Raw genomic sequence first — 13,112 nt, forward strand, 5'->3', positions numbered from 1 at the left:
TTTGTTCTTTCCCTTTTTATTTCAAATGCTTCCGCGCATGTTTTTCTTTTAAATTTAAAAGCATGAGAAGGGGGTTGTTTCAATTGATATCAGAGCGAAAGTTCTTCGGACCATATATGACTTCTTCTACCTAGGACAGTCCGGTATGTTTTTGATCATGCATCTATTGATTTTAACATTGAGAATTGTTTATATTTCATTGCCATTGATGTATTCTTTCTTCCTATCTATGTTAAAGTGAGCATATGTGTAGGATATGCCTCCTAAGAGAAAGAATATCGAAGGGGATGATAGGACCCCTCCCACTGATGAGACTGCAAAGGTGGTAGATGAATTCAGTAAGTTATTGAAAGAACAAGCTAAAGTCCATGGCGAACAAATTCAACAAATATTGAGCATGCAAACTACGACTCAGGGGCGTGGCCAAGGAAGAGGTCAAGGCAGAACGGAAAGTTCTGAAGATGGTGCATATGATCGTTTCAGACGTATGAACCCTCCGGAGTTTATTGGTGGTCCTGATCCACTAATTGCTCTAGAATGGATCAAGTCTTTGGAGGCCATCTTCGATTATCTGAAGTTCAATGATCAAGACAAGGTTAGTTGTGCAGTTTTTATGTTGGTCAAAGCAGCAAGTATTTGGTGGGAAGCCACCAAGGTTACAGTGAATGTTCGTGAATTGAAGTGGGATGCATTCAAAGAGCTATTCTACACCAAATATTTTTCTCAAGAGGTTAAAGCGAAGAAGGTGAAAGAATTTCTCGAGTTGCGACAAGCTGCTATGACTGTCAATGAGTATACTCTCAAATTTGAAGAAGGTTGTGTCTTTGTGCCTTTTATTGCCGAGAACGATAAAGATAAAGGAGAGCACTTTCTTCGCGGCTTGAGACCTGAGATTCGGCAAGATGTTAACATGGCTAAAGTGGTTGCTTATCAAGATATTGTTGAGAGGGCACTGCTAGCTGAACTTGATGAGCAAGAGATTGAAAAGGAAAGACAGTTGAGAAGACAAACCGTTTAGGCTAGGAGTCAAGGTGCAAGTCCTTCTGGTCGAGGCGGGTTCAAAGGGAAAGGCATGTTGGAGCAACGTAATAAGCCTTCTTTGCCTTCATCAAATACGGAGCGACCGTTGTGTCCCAAGTGTGGAAAGCCACACAAGGGTGAGTGTTTGGTTGGTAGTGGACGATGTTTTAGATGCAAGGAGATGGAGCACACGGCACTGAAATGTCCTCTCTTATCAGGTAAAGGAAAAGTCCAAGGAAGAATTTTTGCTATGACGAAGGAAAGTGTTAATCCTGATTCTTCTGTGATATCAGGTAATATTTTAATCTGCGGCAAAGAAGCAATTACATTGATTGACACTGGTGCAACCCATTCTTTTATGTCTGAAGCATTTATGCATTCCATATCTGTTGAATCTACTGTTATGCCATTCCACTTCAATATTGTGCTGCCCTCGGGGGATGAAATTTGTCCTACTAATATTATCAAGGCATGTTCTGTACAAGTGGGTAATAGATTACTGTTTGCTGATTTTATTATTATTCCGATGGTTGCATTTGATGTTATTTTGGGGATGGATTGGTTATCTGCTTATCGTGCGGTAATTGATTGTGTGGGCAAGACGGTGAAGTTTTTAGTCGATGACTATGATAGTGATGTGTTCGTTGGTCTAGGCTTTTCGATTGGTATTCCTATTATTTCTTGCCTTCAAGCTAATAAGTTGTTGCACAAAGGTTGTATGGGTTTTCTAGCTTCAGTGGTTGATGTGCGAAAGGAAAGTAATTTGCAATTACAGGATAGTGATGTGGTTCAAGATTATCCTGACGTATTTGCTGATGATGTGCCTGGATTGGAGTTTGTTATTGAGTTAATTCCAGGTACAGCTCCAATTTCCAAGGCTCCATACAGAATGGCTCCTACTGAAATGAAAGAATTGAAGACTCAATTGCAGTAGCTATTTGATAAAGGTTTTATCCGACCTAGTTCCTCACCGTGGGGAGCTCCAGTGTTGTATGTAAAGAAGAAGGATGGATCACTGCGATTATGTATTGGAGCAGGTGGCATTTTTGGGCCATATTGTTTCAAAGGAAGGAATTTCCGTGGATCCTTCAAAGATTGAATCGATCAAGCAATGGTCTATTCCAAAGACAGTTTCAGAGGTACGGAGTTTTCTTGGTTTGGCAGGGTATTACCGACGGTTCATAGCTGACTTTTCAAAGATAGCTTTGCCATTGACGAGTTTGACACGGAAAGCTACCAAGTTCGAATGGACCATTGAGTGCCAACAAGCGTTTCAAACATTGAAAGATAAGTTAACCTCTGCCCCTGTTTTAGTACTTCCTTGTGGTACTGAAGTTTTTGTTGTATATACAGATGCTTCTAAGCAGGGGGTAGGTGCCGTATTGATGCAGCGGGGGAAAGTAATAGCATATGCTTCTCGTCAGTTGAAGGACTTCGAGAAGAATTATCCCACTCACGATTTGGAGTTAGCTGCTGTGGTTTTTGCTTTGAAGATTTGGCGACACTATCTTTATGGTGAGAAATGTGAACTATTTACGGATCACAAAAGTTTGAGTTATTTGTTTTTGCAGAAGGAATTGAATATGCAGCAGCGGAGATGGTTGGAACTGGTAAAAGATTATGATTGCACCATTAGCTATCATCCTGGTAAAGTTAATGTGGTTGCAGATGCTTTGAGCCGCAAATCGAGTTCATTATTGGGTTCCATGATTTCTAAACCTTTGTTGCTTGAATTGCAAAGAAATGAGATCAATTTGGTATCTTCAGGTACAGTTGCTAGATTGTCTGCTCCAGTTCTTCACTCAACTTTATTTGATCGAATTTTGAAGGAACAGCAGCGGGATGCTCAGTTATTAGAATTGAAAAGGAACAGTGATTTGACAGGATTTTCTGAGTTTGGGTTGAACCGTGATGGTTTATTGATCTTTCGAGGTAGGATATGTGTTCCTATGGGTGATGGCATTCGACGAGACGTACTCACTGAAGCTCATACAACGCCCTATTCTGTACATCCTGGTAGTACCAAGATCTTCGACGTCTCTATTGGTGGCCAGGTATGAAGAAAGATATAATGTTATTTGTTTCTGAATGTCTAACTTGTCAGCAAGTTAAGATTGAGCAACAAAGACCGGCGGGGTTGTTGAAATCTTTGCCAATACCGCAATGGAAATGGGAGCACATAACCATGGATTTCGTTGTTGGGTTGCCAAGGACTCAGAAAGGCTTCAATTCGATTGGGGTGATCNGTTTTAGAAAAGTTTGCATCGAGCCTTGGGAACGAAATTGACTTTCAGTACCGCATACCATCCTCAAAGCGACGGTCAATCAGAAAGGGTAATCCAAATTTTGGAGGATATGCTAAGGGCTTGTACGATTGATTTCCCGGGAAGTTGGGATTCTAAGCTGCCTTTGGTAGAGTTCACGTATAATAACAGTTTCCAGTCTTCTATCGGCATGGCACCTTATGAAGCTTTATATGGAAGGAAGTGCCGATCTCCTCTTTATTGGGAAGAGGTAGGTGAAAGAAAGATGTTAGGCCCAGAGTTGGTTCAACAAACAGCAGATGTTGTGGCATTGATCCAAGAGCGAATGAAGACCGCTCAGTCCAGACAGAAGAGTTATGCCGATGTTCGACGACGGCCTTTGACTTTCGAGGTTGGTGATCATGTGTTTATTAAAATAGCTCCTCTCAAGGGAGTTATGCGATTTGGTAAGAAAGGTAAACTAAGTCCTCGATTCATTGGACCTCTTGAAATTCTTGATAAGATTGGAGACCTAGCCTATCGTCTTGCATTGCCACCGGACTTGGATCGAGTTCACAACATATTTCATGTTTCAATGTTACGTAAGTATCTTTCTAATTCCTCTCATGTTCTTCGGTACGAATCATTGGATCTTTTGCCTAACCTTAGCTACGAGGAAATGCCGGTGCAAATTTTGGATCGTAAAGTTAAAGTGTTGAGAAACAAAGAAATTGGCCTTGTCAAAGTCCTTTGGAGAAATCAAGAGATTGAAGAGGCCACGTGGGAACCGGAAGAGGAGATGAAACATCGTTATCCCACTTTATTCGACGGTAAGCAAATTTCGGGAACGAAATTTTTATAAGGAGGGGAGATTGTAATATCCCGACCTTTTTGTCATGTTTTATTTATGGCGTTATTTATGATTTATGATGATAAGATATGGTTTTAAATATTTTTATGGTTATGGCAGGGATGATTATTTGTTATGGTTATGGATGTTGTGATGGTTATAGATATTTTTTTTGGAATGGTTAAAATATGGTCATTGTTTATGGTTATTGTTTTAATATTATCTTCATAGTTGGTGATGATTATGGGACTGAATGGGTAGAATAGAAAGTCGATCTTGAGCCAAACAGGAAATGAAAGTGCAGAACAGTAAGAATAATGTGGCAGTAGTTGCGTTTTTTAGTATAATGTTTTAAATATTGATCCAATTGATGTGAGGCCACTTTCATTGGAAAGATAAGATATAAGGCTATAACTTTCATGTTTTGAGTTTGGTTCAAATAATTAGGAAAGATGAGCCAAAAGTGGCCCGAAGAGAGTCATGTGCATCGTTGCTCCTGTATTGACACATGTTGGGATATTGAGCATAACTTTTTACTCATACCTTTAAATGATCTGAAATTTGGAGAGGTTCAAGAAAAGACATAGAGCTACAACTTTCTAGTTTACCACTTTTTTCAAATTATGAAGGGAAGAGGCGTTTCGGAAGCAATCTTTGACGGAGCCGTGCGCAGAACGCTGCTGTGGAGTGCAGGGGGCAGCGCCAAGCAGCGCCGCAGCGCTGCCAGGGCAGCGACGTAGAGAAAGCGCCGCAGCGCCAATTAATTGGCGCCGCCGCGCTAAGCATGCGAGATTGTTTTTTTAAAACACGTTTTTAAGGGATTGAAGGCTTATAAAATGATTCTAGAGGCTTCTACTTCATTCTAACCTTCTCTCTTTTCCTTATAATCTATTCATGCCATTTTCTCTCTAGTTTTCTCTCCTTCAATCTCTACTCCAAGTGCAAGGATTTTAGTTGTATTCTTAGTGGTTTCTACCTATTCCTCCAAGTTGCAATATAAGGGTACTAGGTTTGGATGATTGAAGGGTTAAGTTGAATGGATGAATTTCTTAGGGTAATGTTGACGATTGTTGGTTATTCTTGTGTTGATGTTGTAGGAATCATTCAAGTTTATCATAGCCACCATATTGTTGGATTGGTTGTAAGTAGAAGCTTTCTTTTCAAATGCTCACATGATTTTTATATGTATCAAGCCATGTTATTGTTAATTAGCTCCTTCCATTGGTATATAATTGATATGTATATTGTTATATGTTCATTGTTCAAGCATTTCCATTGAATTCATTGATCAAGGAGCTAATACACCATTGTGCCTACCAAGTTTTTGTATAATTGCCTCAAGGAAATTTCCTATTATCAAAGCCAAGGAATGATAGTTATTACATGCATGTCATTGGCCAATCACATGATTATGAGGATCTCTCACAGTTTTGATATATTTATATATCAAAGAGATACTATCCACAGGTCACAGGTCACAGAACTATCATTTCCTTTCCTTTAATTCATGCCATGAAATACCATCCATATTGCTTTGTTACCTATCTTTCACTGAAGATGGTATTATTAATTGTTCATTTCTATTGATTTATTGTCCATTGCCATTGCTTCATTGTCTATTGCCACCATATTTCAAACCAATCTCATGTATATGTACTTGTTATGTATAGCTTTCTGCTTACTGAGTTTTATCTCATTCCAGTTAATGTCATGTGATGCAGGTGACAAAAAGGATTGAAGCGGATCGTCCAAGGGGAAGAAGTCATACAAAAGCCAATGGGAAAGACTTTTGATCATGTCACTTTTATTTTATTTTTGGGTGACATGAGAAGTTTAAATATTGTCATATTTTGTAGAATGAATTATGGGGTAAAGCTTATGTTAGTTTGTAGATTTCTTTTGGTCAAATGTTTTGTTTACATATTATTTTGTTCTTTCCATTTTTATTTCATATGCTTCCGCGCATGTTTTTTTTTAAAATTTAAAAGCATGAGAAGGGGGTTGTTTCAGGTTTCATAGATTACACCATCGAAGCAACTACGACATGACACATAGTATCGATTCATTGACAACTCTCGATTTACCAATGGTTGTCGAATCGGTCGGGATGTATGAGATGAAGGAACCGTACTGTACGCTAACCATAATTGAATGGTTCTTGCATGCACTATCATTTGGTACCTAGGGAATCATGTAAGCGATGCTGCTAGGCGTTTAACATGATTGGTTGGGTACTATCAGACTTGAGTTCTGACGTTCTTATTATCAAGGAGTTGATAAGTAATAATGGAGCAATTGGGGTATGCTCAAATAAGGACATGTTTAGTCCGAATCACATGGAGATGTGAACCCACGGCTAGTTGTATCAATGAACCATTGAGGACCACACAAGTACTAACTTTCTGGATCCCGTTGAGAAGTAAAATAGTTCAATGTGTTGAACGGGTTATAAAGGAGTTTATAAGCGTAAGGAAAAATAGAAGTATGACATCTATAAGGGGAATGTGACTTTTAATTTGTGGAAGTACTAGTGGAGTCCAAATAATTAAATTAATTCAAGTGTTGAATTAAGTAAATAACATTGGGCCTTGTAGAACCCAATTGTAAATAATTATTCAACTAGTGGGTTTGAGTTAAATCAAGTAAAGTTTAAATGGTCTCAAATGTGTTTGAGATATTTAAATAAAAGTTCATGGGCTTTGTAATTGTTACAAACCCAAATAGAATGCATGCATGGGAGGTGAAGGGATGGGAGACAACTTTTTCAATATCCAAGGCATGGCATGCACATGCCTAGTCTTACTTTTTTTTTTTTTTAGAAAACACTCCTCCCTTCTCTACACACTCATGTTGGACGAAATTTCAAGCCTCATTTCTCTCCAATTTGGATTCTTCAATTGTTGAAGATTCCCTACACTTCTCAAAGAAAAATCCTCTTATTTTTATAGTGCAAAATAAGAGGGGTTCTAGCTTGTTGGTGGTGGGCTTAATTTTTGAGCAAGGAGTGCTCAAAGGAAGCTTGTAGATTGTGTCTACCATTCAAGAGCTTAGTTGTATATTAACTAAGTTGGAGCCATCATCAATCCATTGTGATTGATAGGTAATTTTTCTAAACACACTATGAATGTCATTTTCGTGTTTTCGTATTTGCTACACACTTAGAGGGTAGGGGTGCTCGTTTTTCATGTTCTTTTTGAAACAAATTTTAAACTTCCGTTGCGCAATCGGCACCGTAACCGATCCCATTTCAAGTGGTATCATGAGCTAAGGATACTATTTTGTGTAGCATATACATAATATTATGTTGAAGTCAATTTCTAACTGCATGAGATGAATTTTTGTAACAAAAATCGAGGTCGTCGAGGGGTGGTTTTGGGCAGCTCGGGCTGCCCGTGGGGCTGCCCATTTCGGGCAGCAAGGGCAGCCCGAGGGGCAGCCCGAACAGCCCCATGTTTTTAAATAAAAAATATTTTTTAAGTTGGCCGGAATCCCGCGACGGAGCTCCGGCAACTGCGATGACGACTAGGGTTTCCAAAAGTGTTTTGGATTATCTAAGTGTCATGGGCCTTGAAGTTGTTGGGACATTAGATGGCTAACATATTTGTGAAATTTAAATGAGCCAAAATGTTTTTGGTGAAAAATAATTTTTTGGGCCCTTAAGTTTAAATTTACAAAAGTTGCAAATATTTTCTCATGAAATAAATAATTGAAGTTGGACATTAATTATTTATAGTAAATTGTGATTTACAAGAAATTCGATTATAAATAAATTAATTGAAAAGTAGACAAAAGAGTTTGTATACTTTGTTAATTTAGTTTATAATCGTGGCGGTTAGTGATTGGATCAAGATATATAATATTGGATCAATTACTTATTGTGATAATTAATTGATGGTGTATGATATGTGATATTATGCATGAAGGATGATCAAAAGCACAAGCCCAAGCCCAATTTGGTAGGTGTATGCTAGGATATTTTGTGTTGAATGATTGTAATAATTATCAAATTTAAAGTGGGCTTGGTTTATGGCCCGTTCTCACTCCCATGAGATGTATCCCTTTTTGCCATAGATATTTATTTGTAAATATTAGTATAGTGGAAGATCAAGATTGGAAGATGGTGGCCTTGATGATTATGAAGATCGAAGACATGTAAATATTGGAAGCTTATGTAAAAGTTGCATTTGCATCCCATGCATTTCCCTAGAATTGGACCTAGGCCCGTGTTTAGCTCACACGGGCAATTAGTTTGGGGCGATTGATCATCCTTGTTGATGCGAACACGGCTGTTCAAGCCCCAAGGAAAGCATGGGACCCTTTAGAGTTGCCGGATGGACCAATCAAGAGGGGACGTCTGAAGAGGTTCAAAGAAACATTGAATGGGTTTATGAGCAAAGAAGGCGGATTGACAAGCGAGATACAGAGTGATGAAAGGTTCGTGATGCATGGGTATCAAATAAAATGAATTAACAGAAATACATCAACTTATTCTTTTTCCCTAAAAATTTACATAACCAAGTCATATACAAATTGACTTTACTATTAGTCTGTGAAGGTTAATTAAAAATTTTACATGCTAAATTGATATGCTATTTGACATTAATCAATAATTTAAGTTAATTATGTCGAATTCATTTCATAATGATGTGCTGTCTTCCATCTACTATATTTAATAAATATTCTAGATGATTTTGGTGATATCAGTATATAATGAATATTCTAGATGTATGATTTTGGAATGTTCAATAATATACTGATTTATTTTTTTTTAGCTCTTATTTGTGTCGTTTTGGTTATTTATGAATGAATTTACATTTTTATGTCTGATTTAAAATTAGTTTATAGATACATTTAATTTTTAACAAGCTCGATTCAAACTCAAACTCGAGCTTAATTATATGCTTATCGAGCTCGAAAACGAGACGAGCTCAAGCCAGGCTTGTTAAACATGCTAAACAAGCTATTCATGAATCAAACTCGAGCCTGGCTTGATTAACATGCTAAACGAGCTTTTAACGAGCCGAGCTCGAGCTTTTCTCGAGCTCAGTAATTTCAATACAAACCGAGCTCGAGCCTGATAATAGAAGCTCGAATCGAGCTCGAGCTCGAGCTCGAGCCTCAAACAGTCTTAAACAAACCAAGCTCAAGCTTGATACTTTTTGGTTTGGTTTGGATTGTTTACATCCCTAAAAGCACCCTCAACCATATAGGCTTCAATGGTTGAATGATTGTGCGGAAGTGAAGGTTAATAAACAAGTGCTAGTGCCTTTTTCTATTGGAAAATATGTGGATGAGGTCTTGTGTGATGTGGTACCAATGCATGCTTGTCATATCTTGTTGGATAGACCGTGGCAATATGATAGGCGAGGGACACATGATGGGTACAAGAATAGGTATTCATTTGTATTGAAGAAGGAATCCATTGTATTACTGCCTTTGTCCCCAAAGCAAGTGTTGGAGGACCATTTGAAAAAAAAGAACAGAGATGAGGCCGAAAAAAAGAGTGAACTAAAAAGTGAGATGGCCTTTGAAAATGAAAATGAAATGGCTGAAAAAAAGAGTGATCAAAAGAGTGCGGCAGCCTTACAAAAGAAAAATGAGAGGAAAGAAATTGAGAGGAAAGAGGCCAAAAAGAAATCATATATGGCCCAAAAAGGTGAGTTTTAACAATTGATGCACACACATGAACCACTTGTGTTGATTGTTTATAAGGAGATCCTCCTTAACACAAGTGATATAGCCGGGTCCCTTCCGAGCATTGTTGTTTCACTTTTGCAGTAATTTGAAGATGTATTTCCAGAGGAGTTACCTCGAGGCTTACCACCATTGAGGGGAATCGAGCACCAAATCGATTTCGTGCCTGGGAGTGCATTGCCAAATCGTCCCGCCTATAGGAGCAATCCGGAGGAGACCAAGGAGCTTCAACGACAGGTAAGTGAGTTGTTAGATAAGGGTTTTGTGCGTGAGTCCATGTCCCCTTGTGCTATACCTGTTTTAATAGTTCCTAAGAAAGATGGCTCTTGGCGAATGTGTGTGGACTGTAGAGCAATCATTAATATAACCATTAAGTATCGGCATCCCATACCTAGACTAGATGATATGTTAGATGAATTGCATTGTGCTTGTATCTTTAGCAAAATTGATTTGAAGAGTGGCTATCATCAAATTAGGATGAGGGAAGGTGATGAGTGAAAAACTGCTTTTAAAACCAAGTATGGTGTGTATGAGTGGATGGTCATGGCTTTTGGCTTAACTAATGCTCCTAGCACCTTTATGAGGTTAATGAATCATGTCTTGCGTGCACATATAGTAAAATTTGTTGTTGTCTACTTTGATGATATCCTAGTGTATAGCAAGAATCTACAAGAGCATGCACACCACTTGAGACTTGTGCTAATCTCACTACGGGCTGAAAGTTTATATGCTAACCTTAAGAAATGTGATTTTTGTACAAACAAACTTGTCTTTCTTGGCTTTGTTGTAAGTTCACAGGGGATTCAAGTTGATGAAGACAAGGTAAGTGCTATTCGGGATTGGCCAACGCCTACTACTGTTGGCCAAGTTCGAAGTTTTCATGGTCTTGCAAGCTTTTATAGGAGGTTTGTAAAAGATTTCAGCACCTTGGCCGCGCCGATGACGGCAGTAATAAAAAAGAACGTCCCATTCCATTGGGGCGAGGAGCAAGAGAAGTCTTTTAATACTATTAAGCAAAAATTAATTAATGCTCCTTTACTTGTTTTGCCTGACTTTGCTAATACGTTTGAAATTGAATGTGATGCTTCAGGTATAGGTATTGGCGGAGTTTTGATGCAAGGAGGGCGGCCAGTGGCATACTTTAGTGAGAAGCTCAATGGAGCCGCCTTGAACTATCCCACGTATGACAAGGAGTTATACGCGCTTGTGAGGACTCTAGAGACGTGGCAGCACTACTTGAGGCCTAAGGAATTTGTGATTCATTCGGATCATGAGTCCCTAAAACACCTCAAGGGGCAACATAAGTTGAACAAGCGGCATGCAAAGTGGGTGGCATTCATTGAAACGTTCCCATACATCATCAAGTACAAACAAGGTAAAGAAAACATAGTGGCCGACGCACTATCCCGGAGGTACGTACTAATCTCTACCTTGGAATCAAAAATTTTGGGATTTGAGCATGTGAAAGAGTTGTATGTGCTGGATGAGGATTTTAAGAGTGTGTTTGAAACTTGTATGCATGGACCACACGAAAAATTCTATTTGCATAATGGTTTCTTGTTTAGAGAGTATAGGTTGTGCATCCCTAAATCATCCATTCGTGAATTACTTGTTAGGGAGGCACATGGGGGTGGTTTGATGGGACACTTTGGTGTGGCAAAAACCTTGAATGCTTTGCATGAACATTTTTATTGGCCACATATGAGGCGTGATGTTGAGCGAGTTTGTGATAAGTGCATAACTTGTAGGCAAGCTAAGTCTAGGACACAACCACATGGATTGTATACACCACTTCCTGTTCCTAGTGAACCTTGGATTGACATTTCTATGGATTTTGTTTTGGGGTTGCCTAGGACTAAGAAGGGGAGGGATTCGATATTTGTTGTGGTTGATAGATTTTCTAAGATGGCACATTTTATTGCTTGTCACAAAACTGATGATGCCTCTCACATTGCGGATTTGTTCTTTAGAGAAGTCGTTAGGTTGCATGGCATGGCCAGGACTATTGTGTCTGACCGTGATGCTAAGTTTTTAAGTTACTTTTGGAAAACTCTATGGGCTAAACTTGGCACAAAATTGTTGTTTTCTACTACTTGTCATCCTCAAACGGATGGGCAAACTGAAGTTGTTAATAGGACTTTAGGAACACTTTTGCGTGCTATACTTAAGAAGAACTTAAAGAATTGGGAAGATTGTTTGCCATTTGTTGAGTTTGCTTATAATCGCTGCATGCATTCTACTACTAATTATTCGCCATTTGAGATTGGGTATGGGTTTAATCCTTTGACTCCGTTGGATTTGATGTCTTTACCTGTGAGTGAAGGTTGAACATGGACGGCAAAAAGAAGGCTGAATTTGTTAGAGGGTTGCAAAAAAAGGTCAAGGCCAACATTGAGAAGAGAAATGAGCAATATGCCAAGCAAGCCAACAAAGGGAAGAAGAAGGTGATATTTGAGAAAGGTGATTGGGTGTGGCTCCACTTGCGGAAGGAAAGGTTCCCCGAGAAGCGTCGTTCAAAGCTACTACCTAGGGGCGATGGACCATTTAAAATTCTAGAAAGGATCAATGACAACGCCTACAAACTCGATTTACCAGGTGAGTACAATGTGAGTTCCACTTTCAATGTTACTGATTTGTCGTTGTTTGATGTAGGTGATGAACAAGATTTGAGGACAATTCCTTTTCAAGAAGGGGAGGATGATGCGAACACGGTTGTTCAAGCCCCAAGGAAAGCATGGGACCCTTTAGAGTTGCCAGATGGACCAATCACGAGGGGACGTCTGAAGAGGTTCAAAGAAGCATTGAATGGGTTTATGGAGAAAGAAGGCGGATTGACAAGCGAGATACAGAGTGATGAAAGGTTGGTGATGCATGGGGATCATGTGAACATTATTCAAGCATCCATGCAAAACGGAGCGCAAATCTGGACAGAAGATCTCGCGCACATGCGCGAAGACAGGGCGCGCATATGCGCGAGCTCGCGCACATGCGCCGCGAAGGGGCGCGCATATGTGCCAGAAGTACTGGACACCGAAGACTTTAACAGTGGGCTTCGCGCATATGCGCCAGATTAGGGCGCGCATATGCGCGACATGGGCAGAGACTTGAGCGCATATGCGCGAGTCGGGGCGCGCATATGCGCGCGGCGCAGATTTTTTTTTCCTAAGTTAGTGTTTTAATTATTTTGGCAACTAGATTTCATATCTTGATTATGTAAACATATTGGACAAATTTTGGGACATTATTCAGATCATTATTCATTGAATATCAAAAACTTTTGAGAACTTTTCTCTCAACTTTCAAGG

The sequence above is a fragment of the Primulina huaijiensis genome, chromosome 12 (assembly GCF_012295235.1).
Source record: "Primulina huaijiensis isolate GDHJ02 chromosome 12, ASM1229523v2, whole genome shotgun sequence".
Classification (NCBI taxonomy): domain Eukaryota; kingdom Viridiplantae; phylum Streptophyta; class Magnoliopsida; order Lamiales; family Gesneriaceae; genus Primulina; species Primulina huaijiensis.